The following is a 15,343-nucleotide window of genomic DNA, read 5'->3' as shown; positions in this document are numbered from 1 at the left end:
GTAGGTAACTTCCATCTTAGTCTGATTGTGACTGACTAGTTCGGTCTTGTCAACAGGACATCAGGTTCATAATCATTATGAACTACTTTCCCTAAAGGAAGAAGTGTCTAGCATAGTGGATCTGCTGTGGATATTGAGAGTCCCCAGCCCTGAGGGTGAAGCATCTACCTGAACTTCGCTGTTCGGTGGTAAAAGACTCATTTGCCCTGGAGAAGTTTGCTGTGCACAGCAGTCAGACAGTAATTGCCTAACTAGGAGATCTTCTTGATTTAAATACAGTTACATGTCTACTATATATATGTGACTGCTATGAAAATGGTAGAAAATTAATCTTTAAAGTGTCTGCAAAAATATTATTCTCTGAATGTTTCAGCTACTGTGACAGTCTCCTTGGTAGTTAAGACTGACCAGGAACTAGATTCTGGAGCAGTGAGTGATGCAGCATTAAGTCTTCTCTGCAAAGAAGGAGCATCCAGTTTAACTTGCCTTAATTAGGGGGAAGGGAGGCAACATGATTTGTAGAAATGCAAACTGGAGAATACAGAAAAGCAGCTTTATTTGTTTTTCAGAGTTGAGATCTGATGTCAGTGCATCTGTAGGAGAAAAGTACCCACAAACATCACAGCTGTGAATAGAAGTAAGACTGTTTCTTTGCGTTGGGGTTTTTTGCTATTGTAATTATTGAGTCATTCTAATATGTGGCTAACATTGGGTTTGCCAGAGGTGCCTGAAATCTTGTTCACCCTCACTTCATTACCTCTGCCTTATAGCAGGAACGACAATTACGATAGTTTTGCATAGGCTTAAAAACATGGCTTCTGAGCATTCTGGCTTTTTTTCACAGGGCTGGCAAAATGTTATAACTGGCTTGTTCTTTCCAATAGCTTTAAGCAAATGTGTTTAAAGAGGTATATTGACTTTTATGAAACACAAGAATCTACTTGTCTGGTTTAAAAGATTTGTGTCTGGCGTTACTAAAACTCCTACAGAAGACATTTTCCTATATGTGCACAATAGATAGCAATGCCACTGGTTTCTGTTGGACGTGGCAATTCACCCATATTCTTTGTATTCTTAACATGAATCTACAATATGTGTACTTCTCAAATCACTCTCAGGTGCTTTATCCCTGCACTTTGATAAATGGCTAATAGTAAAGCCTAAACAGATTTGAAGTTTGACTCAAGAAAACCCCATGTCATAATTCTTTTTAATGACTTAATCATTCATAGGCTGACATACTTGGAATATTTGTATATACATACAAAAGAGCTGAGAATGGTAATGGTGGATGGTGAGGATATGGACATTAAATGTGAGGAAAAAATGGGAGAGAAAAGGATTTGGAAGACCTGTATACAGGACCTGCATCTTAGGTAACTTGTTTGGAACTTATCTCAGTTACCAAAGTCCAGCTCTGTGAAAGGACCTAAGAGGAACTTGGATGTTTTAAGGCTAAAAATGCAGCCCTCAGTCTTTACGTAGTCTCTTAAGCTTGTATTTGTTTGATGCTTGTGTCTTAGAACAAGTGCTGCTGTGGTAGGTCCAAGCTGCATTGTTATTCTCATGTCAAAACACATGTGAAATCCAAGACTAGGCACCTGTATTCCTGAATTACCTGAAAGGCTTGATATGATGGGTATGCTTTGAAAACATGTATGTGTCACACTGAGTACTGAGTTAAAAACACAACAGGAGTTTCAGGTTTGCATTAATAGGCAGGGGTAGTGTCCACTTTCCACAGAGTCTATGCAGTAGCACTAATATTAGACAGCTCTCTTGAGAAATGGTATGGATGCAATGCATTCTCCTTCCACTGTGTCATCCATATTGCTCTTACTTTCTAGGAGACAAACTTGTTGAGAGCCTTGAAGTTAGCAGCTGCTCTTGAAAACCTGAGGTCTCCCCTTTTGGAGCCTCAGTTTCCTCATTTGCCAAACTGACGGTTCCTGTTCTTGCAAGGTACGTGATGTAAAACTTGTTTTGAAAGTAAAGCCGGACTGGTTTTCAAGGATTTGCAAATAGATTCTGACGGATTAGACCTGCTCTAGTATATCTAATACAATCAGCAGCTGGAACATCTAAGCTCTTCCCCTGGAGAAGTCTCCTAAAGGCTTGATTTCTGTGGGTGGGAGACCTAGCTGATCCATTTTAACAGCTGAAAAGTGCTTTGATCAGAATCAGCCCAATGCAAGCAACGTAACAAAATGAATTTGCTATATCCAATCTGCAGTGTGCAAAAGCCATTCAAAATGTAACATAATGAGCATTTCATGCATGCCTATCAAATCTCAGCAGTACACTGAATACAATATTAGCAGATGTCAGTACTATTTATTTGTTCCTTCTACTGTTTTCTTTCCTGTAAGCTGTATTATTTTCTGAAAGAGGAGTGGCAAAATCAATTTCTCTGCCATTCCTACTCAGTGGAATAGAGACAATTTAAGCACAGTAATGTTAGCCTCAGAATTCAGTTATTCACACTTAGAACTAGCCTGTAAAAATTCTCCTTGGCACATGTAAATGTGTAGCACTCAGCTGCACTCTGCAGTACGATTTACCTGGCATGCAGAACTCAAAAGGCCTTCTGATGTTTGTATCTAGTACTCATTTAGATCAAAACCAGTTCACAAGATGTGTCCAAACAGTGGCTACATTCTAAATTCAGAGTGGTGGGAACAGCCTGTGCAGGAATGTAGAGTGGAAATTTGGCTGGCACAGCAAGAAAAACACTTTCATTACAATGACATAAAGAAAATGTCAGGATTTTTAAATATCTGTACAGGTGTTTTCTTGCCTCTGCTATCTTAGATGGAACACCATTCCACAAAGTAAATGGACTTTGATAGCCCCCCCCCGCCCCCCCCCCCCCCCCCGCTTTCCCATGAAGAAATGCAATATAAGCCTTTAAAAATATCCAGATTCTTTGGCATTAGAACACATGGTTGGATTCCCAATTACTGCACATCAGTGCTACTTCATTGATTTCATTAAACTTTGCTGGCATACACTGAATATGCCCCCTACTGTTAAATAGTGAAAGAAAATATCTCATCTGCCCTAAAGGAATGAGTATGTCTGAAAGAAACTGAGCTGGATGGCTTTCATACTTGGAAAATACAGAGCTATTTGGGCTGTGTTATCCTTTTCTCAAAAAATGTTTGTCCCACTGGCACAGCTCAGGCACTACATCAAAGATGAGGCTGTTCAACAGCACTGTAAAGCACAGAAGACTTGTTCGCTTTTCAATCAAACCCATAAATTTTCAGATCCACAATTGCAGAGTAGGCTTTGGTTTGCTAACAGCTGCTAGTCCCAAAATCTTTTGTGGTTAGTTGCTGCCGTATTTTCTCATGGTTTATCTGTGGATGCTTGGGAGAGAAGAGTCAGCAGCAGCATGGCTTTAAAGTGGTCATTGACTTTGTTCTCCACAACAAGGGACGTGCCCTAGGTCAAATTTCTTATTTCAGCTGGTTGAGCTTCTCAATAAGCTGAAGAATGCTAGGTCTAAAAAGTTTACAGTTCAAAGAATTTTTCTCCACTCCTCCGGTAGGCAATCTCAGTGTGTCTTCTGAATACAGGGATCAGGAAAATCTGCTTTTGCAAAGGTTTACTTTATGCATCTGTCCAATTTCTAAGTTTATAGTACACAAGTCATTATTTTCCCCTGCAAATCACTGAAATTCATTGCATTCAGTCGTTTAAGATCTCTGACAATAATTTCATCCTCTGACAAGGATGAAATATAATAGTTTTTTAAAATAAAATGATACTGTACTTTGTAAAGATCAACCTTTTCATGGAGGGTAAGAACACATACAAAGAGAGAAATGTTTTAAATCTCTTAATAAAATGGGTGCTCATCCTGCCTAGGCGTTCAGCATTCTTATACTTAACACATATTCCCTAATACAGAATTGGTGATTTCTGCTGCAGACTGCTAATACACAGAAAGGTGAAGTGTTCAGTTGAGAATTAATGTCTCCAGTAAATAGGAAAAAGATAACAAGAATTAGATGACCTTTGAATTCTGTCTGAAGAAACAGAGACTAGTTCAGGACCAACTTCTAGTTGTCCAGTTGTGCATGCTAAAACCAATCACTATTTAGAGGTCTGATACAGCTGTGCTCAAGAAAATGGCAGATAGTGTTTCTCATTTGTTCTTTTTCTCACCTAGAATACTCATTGATAAGGAAATCCATGTTTAACCTGATGTCAAATGCAGATGGAATTTGGCCATAACTGCAAAACTTTGCTTTCCTTGGTTTGGCAGTGTTAGTGAACACTTAGATGATCCAAGGAAAACTAAATACTAAAATATAAGATTCTGTCAGTAACATTTCTCAACTGTTCTCTGCAGCACAGGATCAGCCAAGCTTGAACATCAGTTTCTGAGTCTGGGAAAGTTGCTGTTCTCTGCGTAAAGATTGACGTGTCAGCAGCGAATGTGCCAGTGGGGAACGGGTGGGAGGAGAAACAGCCCTGTAATTAAAGAGATCAGTGAAACATTGTCTGGTCCAGCCACAGCTATTTCTTTTCTTAACACTGATCTCTCCCTTAGTAAATACTGCTAATGCTCCTCTCCCACAGTAGGTCAGTGAGGCTTGTTACCGGATGTGACCAAGTAGTTCTATGTCTGGGAGAGGAGGACCATGACAGAGCTTAGCTAGTTGCATGTCTGTCCCCACAAGTGCAGGCGCAGTCTATGCTGATGGCAGGAACTGCTTTTGGAGCTGCACAACAGCCTCAGATAGCTAAACTAAGCTGTGAAAGCTGACTGCTCCAAGAGCAGTTACAGCTCTTCAGAGGTCATGCTGGTGGAAAACAATCAAGCAGTAGGATGTGTCTGTCTTTGTACTGGAATATATTTATGTTGGCAAATGTTGGTTGTGCGGACTCCACGTAAGTGTGTTACTGATGAATGAGATGATGTGGGAATTTTTCCATCTGCTCTCTTAGTACTTTTGCCAATCTGTGTAACAGGTTGGGTTTTGACTGTGAAGTATCACGGTCTCATAGCTGACAGTAATAGGGCGTACTTGTGCAGCTGTGATTTAATTAGCCTACAGCCCTGGTTTTGTTGAGTAATAGCTAAATCCACCAGTACAAAAAGTGAGTTCTGCCAAGTACAGTTGCTGGTTTGAAGAAAAATTGGCAAACCTGTACTTTTGAGCTTTTTTGACTTTTATCATTAGATAATGCTAGCAGAGGCTGGAACTCTTTCTAGTTGTTTGTGTGTGTCTGAAGATCTGTCTGCCTGTATCTGTCCATGATTTGTCTGTTGTCAAATGCTGCCAAAAGAAACGTGTCTAAGGAAATAGTTGGTATTTTTTTCACAGGCAAATACTAGATTCTGGTCAATTTCTCTTTAATGGTTTTTATTGAAAGCTTATTTCTCTCTGGCATTCAGAAAAAAAATACAAATAGAAACCCCGTGTTCTTACATGTAAAGCACTACTGACAAATCTACAATAGCTGATGGTGTCTTCCTTCTATAGTTAGTAACACAATGGAATGCTTTTGGAAGAGATACTAGATGCTGAAATAGTGATTCCAAATATAAGAGAGGTCCCTAAGGCATGAATTTAATGTCTTGCTTATAACTTTAAATTACTTTTTTTTATAGCTAGAACTAGCATGTCTGGTGGCTAATCAGAACGTAGCCTGATGTTACGCTCAACCATCTTCTTCTCTGTCTTTTTCACATGCACCACTTAACCTCGTAGGCCTTCATTTCATAAATGACTAAGGGCAACGCACTCTTATTAAACAAAAAAGTAAATGAAAATGTTGTTAAGCACTTCACAGAACAGGAATGGATTTAAACATGATCTTAAAAGTTAAATGTGTGATGAGGTGTTTTGCTGAATCATAAGGCAATGATACTTAGAAACTGAAGTTATCTATACTTTTCTAATCCAGCAAAAATAAATTAAATTAACATTTATTGACATTTCAAACCTGATATTGGTTTCTTGGGTGCTGTAACAGTTAGATATGAGGGGAAAATACATCCCTTTGAAGAGCTCTGGTAATGTTTTCTGTTTTCTAATTTGAAATTTAAAAGCCATGGTTCTCTGAATCGGCTTAGAGAACTCTCTCTCCCTTCCCTCACACTGTGCATTAGTCACCATGGCTGTGCTTTGGTGTAGTCCTTTGGTATGTGCACTACAGCTATACTGACCTCAGTGGGAGTTTCAGGTGCTTGTGAGTTTTGCTGAATCAGGAACTTAAATTATGGTTCAGACCATGCGTAAGCAAATAATCTTAGAGAACTCACCAGCTGGATGTTTTAAACGAGTCCACTGACTGATCTGCTTATGCATGTCCAATGTTAGTTGTGTGGCATCTCCTCTCCCTTACTGCTGGAAAACTGCTCAAATCTAGGATGAGAAATTTATAGATGCAAAGTTAGAAATAAAATGAGCAAATGCTTTCCCTTTGAGGAAATGAAATAAAGTGCTAGGTGTAAGATGGACATTGGATCAGACACCTGATCTGTAGCAGAGGTGAATGGGTACAGTTTCAGTGGCAGGAAGGCATCTGTAGTACCTGGGAGAACTACTTACCCCAGCTGTGAAGGAAAAGTTGAATGCTGTCTGTGCTGACATTTTGAACAATGAACATTCAGAAGTGGGAGGTGGGAGAGGGAGGTAATTTTCTAAAGCAGATGTGGGAAGCTCTTCAGTGTGGTATGTCCATAGGGTTGGAGGGTGTGACACTAGTGCATATGCTTTTCTTTCTTCCTTTCTTCCTCATTTTTAAAAAGGAAAGTATTCACTTTGCGGAAGGGAGAGAGTGAGATAACTCTGATTCCTTGCCTTACAGGCAAAGTAAAACTGGAAGTGGATCACTGAGGAGGAGCACTAATTCTGGGAATGGTAGTGGAACCAATGCTAGATATCAGCTGCGCAAAGGACTGCAGTCATCTGACAAAATTACTGTGCCTAGGAACTGAATAGCTGCATGGAATTAACTAAAATATTTATGGTGACAGGATGTGGTAAAGGTATGAAAATTAAGGCAAACATAATGGGGACTGTAGTGATAGGACAAGGGGGAATGGGTTAAAACCTAAAACAGGGGAAGTTTAGATTGGATACAACAAGAAATTCTTTACTGCGAGGGTGGTGAGGCACTGAAACGGGTTGCTCAAGGAAGCTGTGAATGCTCCATCCCCAGTGGTGTTCAAGGCCAGGTTGGACAGAGCCTTGGGTGACACGGTTTAGTGTGAGGTGTCCCTGCCCATGGCAGGGGGGTTGGAACTAGATGATCTTAAGGTCCTTTCCAACCCTAACTATTCTGTGATTCTACGAACCTGTGTTTGTTAATGTCTGCAGAAAAGATGTGCCTTTCAAATTATACTGTAAAAAGAAATTAGGACCTGTAGCATTACAACACTTCATCCTCCAAAGGAAGATATATGGGTGAACACTGTCGTTAGTATTTGTATGGCTGTAGCTGCCATTTATGTGTTAATGTGGGTGTTCTTCTGAAAGAACTGAAACATGCTGTACTGGAATAAATGGATTTTATTATAGCAAACAGAGCTATAGAAGGAGCTGTGATCCAAGCTGATGTTACATCTTTTTTTCTCCTAGAAATTTTTCTACCAACTTGTGTGTGCTTTGCATAATGCATATGTATGTTACAGATAAACCCAGAAAATTCTTCCTTATGAAACAATTATATCTAGAGGTATGAGATGCAAACAGCAGTGTTCCTGTGAGAGAGCTTTAGGCAGATGGCAGAATTGGGCTTTTTTTTGCATTTTTCATTTGCACACAAGTGTAACTCTCCCAAGTTTGGAAACACTTGGGATGCTGACACCATCAGGCAGCATGCTGTCCTGTATGCTTTTTACTCTTGACAGAAATGAACTACTGATTTACTTCCTAGGCTGATAAAATACACAAGAAGTGGTTAGTATTAGTGACAACTGTGATTTCTCAGCTGGGATAAAGATCTCCAAATGTATTCTGCTTTCTGAGTTACCATGAGTGGAATATCTACTGCATCCTGCCCTTTGTAGCATATCCATTTTATTATCAAATGAATCTCTGCATGGTTGCCCTGCACATGCCAAGGGACGCTCATTAGAAACTGCTACCCAGCAATAGCTTGTCTCGCATTCACATAAATTTGCCAGCACAGACAGCGCACACTAATTCCACATACATGGGTTTTCTTGTCCCTCAAGGAGCAGTCTGTCTTACCAAAACCAGAATGACCCACTTGTCAGCATAACAGATTTATTAACTTACAAGAATCTTGTTTTGAAACCTCCTGCTGTGTTGTAAAGTTCCAGATGGCAAAACACAAGAGTGTGGCAGCAAGTATATTTGCTTATAGCCTCCCCCTCCCCCTTCACTGACGGACTTGTCTTTGGAATCATGATTTCTGGGTGTGGCAAGTACAGAAGTCTTAGAGCAAAAGGCTTCCGTTTACAGCCCAGAAGTGGAGTTCAGTGCCTTATTTATTTCCCAGTGTATTCCCCCCTAGCCCTCAAATGCTTAACAAAATAACAAGCCTGGATTAGTTAAAGGTAGGAAGGTTGTTGCAACTGGATGTAGCCTTACAGCCAAAATGGGTTATAAAACATTTGCAGAGTTCTGCTAAAAATAGCTATGCATTGACTCGAGAAAATGCGGAGGTTGGATAAGGTCAGTCGACAAAACATTACCCGGTTCTTAGAATGGAGAAAACTTACCCACCATTAGCCCACATGTTACTCAGGAGATGTTGTTCTGTTGTCTACTGGATGAGGCCATGCTGGTTTTTTTGCTTCTTACCCATTTGATTATCTGTGTTCTCCTTCCCTTTACTCCCTGGGCTATTTTTCTGCAGGATCGCAGCTCGTTTTTTCTCTTGCATCATTGTCATAAGGCAGTGGACCAATATGTCATAAGTAGAATTGCTCAACATCTTTTTAACAGATTGTTTATTTACATATATTTAACAGCTTCTGAAGCTAAATGCACTTTACCACAAAAAAAAACAAAACTGTTTCATAAAGCATTTGCTTTACATTCCAGGAAATGATTGATAGTCTAGTTTTTAGTAAATAGGATAAATCTTATTTGAAAAAATACAGGAAATAGAGTTAATGTCAAACCCGTTTTTTTTTCATTAAATACTTGGTTGTTTTTTTGAAACTCCTCCAATTTTCCATAACCTATTTTTATGTTTCCCATGAAACATTAGTTGAGCGACTCCCCTGATACAGGATGATGCCTTTCCAAATGGGGTTTGAAACCGTATCTGGTAATTCAGTTTTTGCAGGTGCAGTTCTCTTTCTACATTAAGGCTTAAAAGTGCTTCCACAGAAAAAGACAGTAACTAGAGAGTGGGAGATCTCTCCTTAGGGCTGTGCCAATATGGGGAGTTGACAGCCATTAGCCTCAATTAAAGAGGGGAGAACTGACATTCAGAGCAGAAAAACTAAGTGACTTGGGAAGCTTTAAAAGAAACTTGGAGCATGCCCTCTGAATCTCAGTTCATAGGGACATCCTTCCCCGAGAAACCTAAATAGCCTATGGCTTCAGCATCCCATTTTCCTGCTGGATTTTTTTCCTTTCTTGATGTCATTCGGAAAATGAACTTAGACCATATATTCCTGGGAACAGAAGCTGTCATCTGTTTTTATTCTCGGAAATGGCTGGCATGTTTTTAGTCATAGGAAATTAAATTATAAACAAAATTTTACCACTTCCTTTTTTTTCTAGTTGCATATCATCTGCAAATACATTCTTTCTTTCTTTATTTCTCTTTTAAAGTGGTGGGCATCATGTGATGTTAGCTTCCTTAAACACTCATATTCCAATGGCTTTAATGAGCATTTGGGAGCCAGATGGCATACCATATTTTTTCAAAACATTTAAAAGCACGTGACAGACAATTCGTGTTGACGGGAGTGCTTCACTGAGGTGTCTGTAAAGCAAATGTGTTACTTGTTACTATTAGAGCAGAATAATTGTTTATGAAAGGCATCCTCAAATTCAACAATGATTCAATGAAGTAAACAGAAATGAATTATGCTATGTAAACACTGCACACTCAGCAGAAATGTTACCCACTTGGATAGGTTGCCTAAAATAATTATGATCCAAGTGGAAATGCATGATGCAGTGGGGTATTATACAATGATAGACACTGAAGTCCAGATTCAGGCAGCTTTGCTTGACAATCTTCAGCCTGTCAGCAACATGGAGAAGGCTATGGCTGCAGGCAGTAAAGATGCCTTTTGCCTGTAAGATGGAAAGAGAAGCATTCCTTCTCCTTTTGTCTACTAGAAAGAGAGAAAAACACAAAGGGAATAACCATGTCGAATAAGGAAAAGAATGTTCTGTTTAAGATTGCTGGAGCTGCAGGTACAGCTTAAAAGGTCATGCCTAATGAACCTCTTGCTGAAGAGACTCTTCTGGGACAAGATGCCAGCTATCTGGCTTTGGGAAAATAGCAGGGTCTTAGATAAAATCTTGGTTTGTACTTCAGCATCTTCTCCAGTTCAGTAGTTAAACTGCAAACATTAGGAGGGAAATACTAGTTTGAATCCTCTCAGAATATTCAGTGTTTCAGTTAAATAACTCTCTGAAAAGTTAGCCTCTAGCTTTTCTTTAAAATGATTTCAAACATGGGCAAAAGTACTTCATTCCTAAATTTTGGTTTTGGTTTTATTTTTCTGTGTAATTTTCAGTGCTCCTCAGAATAACAAAAAAAGTACCCTACTCAAGCAATGATAGTGTAAGAGTTCTGTGTTTGTTGAAAGAATTTGGATGAGGGGAGGGACAGTGTATCTTTTGTCAAGAAAAAACACGATGTGTACAAACTGGATAAAGAGAGGGTGAACTCTGATAGAAAGGGGAGCTTGTCCACAGCAGGCAAGCTGTGGACAAGCTGCTGCCACTGCAATATGCAGAACACAGTATATTCTCTATGTTCAGCATAGAAAGAATACATAATCTTTGAGAGAAGATTTATGCAAGTGAGGATAAAACCAAAAAAATAGTTCTTAAAATATATATGTGAATTTTCCCTGTTCTGGAAAAAAGAAACTCAAAACAGGCTCCTATAGCACCCTACAGCTGTATCAGCCTGCATCATGTGGCTTTGAATGAGGAGAGTTGTTCATCACTTTTGCATTTTCGTAGCCAATATAGTTATAGTGTGTAAAATACTCATCGTCTAGGTTGATCTCCTAAACAGTTAGGGCTTTTTTTGCTTTTTTCTTTTTTTTCCACCTTTGAGTAATTACTTAATTATCTTTTCTATAGAATAACCATATAGGATTCATAACAGAAGTCCCTTCTGGATTTTAGGGACAGTAGCTTGTGCCATCCTGGGTTTCTGCAAGGCGCACTGTTACCTGTGTGTGGTCAGGCAGGAGTGGTTACCAGACCTCTTAGAAAGAGCTCAGAATTTTGACTTGTACTAGAATCTTATCATAAACTATGCCCTTAAATTCAAAACCTATGAGGAATGATTAAAAAACAAAACTGTTGAAATAAGGTATGCATTTTATATAATCAAATATTACTTGATCTGACATAGTCTGGCACGAGCAGTAGTTAATTCTGTGGAAGGATGCTAATTGCTTCTGATAATACTTGAAAGAAACCATTCACTGTGATAAATTAAAAAATGGCATAAGCAGTGATCTAAAAATGCCTCTTTTCATCTTTAGTAACCTAATTCCTACCTCATTAAGCAGCCGATTGAGTATTACTATGATTTACTACTTTATTGGAAGGACATTAATAACAGTAAGGGCTTCTGTATGTCACAAGGAGATGGAGTCTTCAGTTACTCAGTTAAGTACATAAGCAGGATGAAATGACAGCAAAGTATTTCTGTGAGGAGATGCGATAAGAAACTAGATTTATTTTGGACAATCTGATAGAGAAAATTGAATGCTGGGAATTGAGTTCCTTGAAAGCTCTCCAAGTATTACTGTACGTGTTTCAGGCTGCAAAATGGGTAACAGCTGTAAAGAATATTGGTTTTGACATTTCCTGTAGTGTCGGTGAAGATAAAGGAGGTGAGCAGTCTCTGAGATACGACTGATTGTCACTATCACAGTTGCCATTTATTATGGACTGCATTCAACACTCATTGCTGGCACATCATCAGCTGCAGTTTTGCCAGTGTAAGTCCTTATGTTTAGGATCACAGCTATTTGCAGTTATGGGGGGATGACTACACAGTCCCTTGACTTGCTGCTCTGTCAGTAAGTAGATGTGCTACATTAAGTTGGTTTTCCTGTACTCAGTAAATTTGTGCCTCATTAGGGCTAACCTTGAAAACATATTCATGGTCACATAATGAACATATGCTAAAACAGGTGAGGCTATAGAAATGGTTTAACACTTGAGGATATGCCTTCAGTTTCCCGCTTCAAACAGCTTTTGGTCTCTTCCTTTTCATGGATGTTGCAAATTTCACAGTAGACACTAGGAGGAATCATGGAAGTATTTCACTTCCGTGTGTCTCAGGCCTGCTACTTCCTGGAGGCTAATTACTGTGTTTTTAAAATAAAGACTTTCTAGAAGTTCTTTGAGCTTCTCATGAGAAGGGAGGTGAAGGACCAGCTCATGTTGCTTATTAACTGTGGTTTTCTATTCCTGAAATATAGGCCTTTAGTTGAATTTTCTTACCCTAATGAGTTCAGTCCAAATCATTAGGTAGAATCTTTCCATCTTTAAACCCCCCTCCTTCTTTCTGATTTTGCCCTCTTCCCCTGTTATCTTTTCCCCAAAAGCCACTTTCTTCCCTTTCCCCAGCAAAGCAAACTTTAAGGCAGTAAATGTAGATATGAATAAATGCAGTAGATTTTCAGAAGACTGCATCACAAGACTAAAGCAGGCAACCGTTTGGACTTGCCTGTACCATTTGTGGCGATTCAAAACCTGAGACTCTGAGTAGTGGTATGTTGCAGCAGGAAAACCTTGACGCTTTCTCTATCATAACGCAAAGGAAATTTTGGCTAGCTAGAATTTTTTCTGTTGGTCCTAATGCTGAGAGCAGTTTTCTGTATGCTTAGGAGCTTAAACCCAGTTGCCTTTGCTGAGGAATACTTCTCAAAAACTCTTTTCTCCCCATCAGCAACTGCAGTAATAGCTAAACATTTTTTTTTACAGGATAAATTGATTATTGAAATGATTGGCCATGGATCTTGCTTTGCAGCTTATATAAGTAGGTAGTGAATGGCAGTAGGGGTGAGACTATGTAAGGCAGAATAGGGAAGTTAAGACTGCATTGATAAACGAAATAAAAACACATCATGCAAGACCCTGGACTTATTTATAAATGGCATTTAGCTATTTTTAAATGCTGTTCCTGAGACTACTTCTATATGAGATACAATTAATAAACTGCCTCTAAGAGAAGAGGGGGAAGGTTATTCAGTCATGAGTGTTCAAACACTTCTGCAGAACTCTTGTACCAGACTTCCAGTGGATATTCTTAGTGCTTACAAAATATGCAATACACAAAAAATATCCTTTCTAGACAAAATAGTCAGTGGAGACAGCTGTGAGTGAGACGTGTCCCTCTGTGGTGGTGTCAGTTTTGCTTCTTTTCCAAATTACCTTGCTGGGAGATGATGATTGCTCTGTGTGAAGCTCTCTGCTGTTTTAAAAAGCTGTTTCTCTAAGAGGGACTGTACAGAAAGTGGTAAATTTATTCCCTGAATAGCTGAGCTTTTCTACTTCTTCCTTGTTCCCAGTCCTCTCTGGCTTGGGAGCTCAGTACTTACAACCTAAACACTGATAAGCTCCATGACAGTGCAGTACTTACATGAGGAGTCAGATGTATGAAGGGCAGCAAGCAATTTTGAGAGATGCTGAGATCCTTGCTCCATCTGTTTGGTCCAAAGTCTGTTGATACACAGTAGGAGTGGCCAAAGCCTGTGATCAGACTGGAGTTGTAGACAGAGGCTGAATGGGTGATAGAATGTTTCTTGAAGATGCTTTTGGGTGGTGGTGGGTTTTGGTGATGGTGGGGTTGTTTTCTTTTAATGTGTAAGATGCTGCAGGGCTGCAATGGAAGTGAAATGTCTTAAAGCTTAAGCCATGCATGCCTAAGTACACATGGGTGGTACAGTGAAACTGCAAATGGCTCATTAAATCAGTTATGGTTCCTTTGGTCGCTCCTCTCCCGCTCATTGGATAATTGTGGTTAATTCTAGATCATGCCGATGAGCGCCGACCTCTGGGGACGCGTGCATTTATCAGACCAAAACCAACCCGGGCTGGCCCAGCAAGTGTGAGGTGTCCCTGCCCATGGCACGGGGGTTGGAACTGGATGATCTTGAGGTCCTTTCCAACCCTGGCTGTTCTATAATTCTATGATTTTAGCAACTGATTAAGCAGCAATAATACAAGCTTCTCTCTGTTGCCTCTGTGGTGCCTGACTTCTCACTAAAAACACCAGCAGCTCAGTGACAGTGCTAACTTAAACAGGGGCCTCACACTGAAGTGTGAAATAATACTAGTAGTGGGAAAACCTGTTTAGCCAGGAGGATAAGAAAACATTAGGTAACCTGCGCAAGCTTCTGAGAGCTTTGTTTTGTTCTGTCTTGGGAGGGTTTTTTAGAGGAAAGACTTTTCAAAGGGGTACTGGGAATAAGTTTCTTAACAGCAAAAAGTTTGCCCACATGTTTATTGAAAAAGTATGTCTATATTATACAGACAACTTCATGTTGGCATGAAAAGTTCGCTCTTACAACAGAAGAACAAATACAGCACAGATTTTGAATTGCCTAGAAAAACAAAACAGAATGCAGGGTCATAAAAAGAAATAAATGTAAAAGTGTGGTCATCGGACACTTAAATATCTGAACTGGTGTGGCTTGGAAAAGTCTGCCAAGTTGCAAAATACTGGGAGGAGAGGGGAGTATTTTTCTGTAATACAACTAGGTGGTTGTTTTTTCCTCAGGACTTCATCTCAAGCTTTGTATCACTTGCCTAGAAGGCTGAGGTAGGTACAATGTCTGTGTGTATATATATAGATACATATATATGTATAATTAGTTACTAGACCTGATTTTCCCCAATGCATATCCCCAAATTCATTTCTGAAGAAGGGGGTGATTTAGGCTTGACAGGAGCAGTCAGTAACTTCAGTACTAAGCTGCCCAGGCAAACTAGAAAATCATGAGGAGCCCTGATGATGTTCTTCTATAGTCTAGAGGAGCTTGCTAGAGGTGAAGAAGGAAACCTCTTAAACTCTTCACTGGCTTAATTCTGTCCAAAGTCTGTGACTCCCGCATCGCAGATACATGCCCTCATCACCACACTCAACTGAGAGAGGTCATTTTTAATATGCCTGTTGAAAAGCAGAATAG

The 15,343-nt window shown here is 39.6% G+C and overlaps 1 protein-coding gene across 1 annotated transcript in view; it reads left to right on the top strand.

The window, feature by feature from the left end:
• NEK1 (NIMA related kinase 1) overlaps positions 1–15,343 on the top strand; it is a 181,081-nt gene that overhangs the window by 136,882 nt on the left and 28,856 nt on the right. The window lies entirely within an intron of this gene.

The sequence above is a fragment of the Pezoporus occidentalis genome, unplaced genomic scaffold (genome assembly GCF_034315485.1).
Source record: "Pezoporus occidentalis ecotype Australia unplaced genomic scaffold, CSIRO_AGI_Poc_V1 ctg1, whole genome shotgun sequence".
In the NCBI taxonomy this organism is placed as follows: Eukaryota; Metazoa; Chordata; class Aves; order Psittaciformes; family Psittacidae; genus Pezoporus; species Pezoporus occidentalis.
Note: the sequence above shows the minus strand (reverse complement) of the source record. Positions and strands in the feature narration are given on the sequence as shown.